We start from the raw sequence: 2,323 nt of genomic DNA on the forward strand, positions 1-2,323 counted from the left end.
GAAGGCCGTATACCAGACTGCTGTCAAGGAAAATGTTTTTTGTGCTTCTAATTCACGTCTTTCATGTCACTCCGCAAGTAGTCCGGTTACTTTATGTTACGGTTACATTTAAAAGTGAAAGCAGACGGTTGATCAGCTGTGTTATAAAGAATGTTTGATTCAAGTTCAGCGTGTTGCGAACTATTTGTTTCTGCAAAAGGCAAAAAGGCAAAAACGATAACAAATAAATGTAAAGAGTCATATTGTCATACTTGACTCGTTTTGGCAAGTAGTTGTGTAATAAGCGGGATAATGTATAGAACGCTGGTCATTACCGCTGGCGCATCAGGGTCCTGTTCGCCCTGTTGGGACTTATTTTCCAATAATTACCGGTGGACAATACATTATCCCGCTTATTATACGGCTACTTGCCAAAATGAGTCAAGACACTTAACACAGTATTTAATTAAAATTATTTTATTGGCATTTTGTGGCTTCCGCTGAGAAAAATAGATCTCCAGGCATAATAGAACTCAAAAGTTTGAAATGTTGCTTAGCAACTCATAAGGATCTGTGACAGTGTTGCATAGATCGGAAACTGGCTGTTTATTTTAGACATAGACAGGCCTAGCTATTAATTTGAACATTCCCGTTGATCATGCAGTTTGAGAGGATGAATGGCACATCCCTGGGGAAATGTAAGTTGACATCCCCATCCATTTCTGGTCTTGTTCCATTTGCTGCAGGGGCTTTGTCGGACACACCTGAAACAACAGAATTCCCAATGTTAGCCTATGCAAAATGGGTAGCTAACCTGACAGGATCTTGCTCCATTTCTGTGAAGGATATAGGCACAGTTGTAAACCGTAGGCATGAAGCCAAAGGCTAAGTCTATACAGCCATGGCTATAGCCTTTACTAACTCCATGACCATGAGTGTCATATTGCTTTAATACAGCAGTTCTACTACTAGCCAACTGAGTTTAAAAGAAACAGTTTTTTCTTATTGTTTATTTAGATTTTTGTTTGTTCATCCGTAGTGAATGGTGATATCCGAGAAATATATACATCATTCAACCGGGCCTAACTGCTGTATGCCAGCACGTGACATATTTCTTATGCGTTGATGTGTACAAAATACACTACTTGTATAATAAACAAGTGTTATTGTGAATGGTCAGAAACTAACTTGTGTGCATTTTTATAGTTTGAACTATGTCATAATGAGTTACATATTGATCACCTTAATCATACTTAACATGTGAATACATTTATTGGTAAGGATTAGCATTCTTTACATGATTGTACTTTCAGTTATTTTTTGTATAACAAAGTTGTACTATGGATGGAACAATTGTAACTGGTGTTCACAGAATATTATCTTCCATAGGTTTTGCTTCCTGAGAGCAGGCTCAATGGAAAACAGTGATGACAGGTTTCTTGGATGGACAGCTTTTTACAAGCAGCGCTGAAGTTTAATAATAAATTCAGCCTATTTGCTGGATTCACATTGCTTTGGCTGCCACCTTTTAAGATCCCTGTAATTTAGTGTAATCTACATATGCTTTGTGGGTGAGATCAATATTCCAGCCAAGAGTATTAGTTTAACTTTTGAATGGAAAAGAAGAAGCCACAAAAAAATCTGGAAAATTTCACTGGAAGGCACAGATTGTGATTATTAGAGACTTAAAACCCCTCAGCTTTAGTCAGAAATGGAGCAGAGGGTGCCGTTTGGGCTTACCCGTAGTCTGTTGGTCCGGCATGATGATAAATACTCACATGCCTGGTGCCCAAGAGATGGGAGCCATCTGGAGGAGATTATGACGTGTAAGTATCAACCCAAAATAAAGAAATAATCTTCCGTCCTACACAAACACGCCGGCAAACTATGCAGCTCATCTGCCAGCAAGTGCTCAGGCCTGGAGTGTGCTGTGCTGGCATCGGACAAGCAAAGACACTATACGGGGCCAAACTCTGGAGAGAAGGGCACTTAATCTACATGCAGCATCAGTATCAATCATCTCCAACTCTTCCTCTTCTTCCCCTGCATGTCAGTATGAACTTTCTCCCAGGGCCCACGCTCTGGGCAACCTGCTTTTATAGCAACCATACAGGCTGGAGGTGGGGGTGAGGGGGGCAGGCTAAGCTAGAGCCAGTCATTTTATCAGCAACATTCTGCATTACAAATAAAACTAGAAATGTAATGCCAGAGGAATTACAATAGTGGATGGAAAGCTGCTGGGTTAATTTTGGTGGGGATATTCCTGAAAAAATAAATTTAATCACTTAATCTTTGAGTTTATACAAACCCTTGTACCAAAAAACCTTGTGTGTCAGGCATTCTT

General features: G+C 39.9%; 1 long non-coding RNA gene across 1 annotated transcript; it reads right to left on the reverse strand.

The window, feature by feature from the left end:
• Positions 1–570: 570 nt before the first annotated feature.
• Positions 571–2,034, reverse strand: LOC121705036. The gene is made up of 2 exons (XR_006030704.1): positions 1,758–2,034; positions 571–743 (listed from the first exon to the last, which is right to left on the reverse strand). It is a non-coding gene; the product is annotated as an uncharacterized LOC121705036 (long non-coding RNA).
• Between the last annotated feature and the right edge of the window lie 289 nt (positions 2,035–2,323).

This window comes from Alosa sapidissima, chromosome 3 (assembly GCF_018492685.1).
Source record: "Alosa sapidissima isolate fAloSap1 chromosome 3, fAloSap1.pri, whole genome shotgun sequence".
Lineage (NCBI taxonomy): Eukaryota > Metazoa > Chordata > Actinopteri > Clupeiformes > Clupeidae > Alosa > Alosa sapidissima.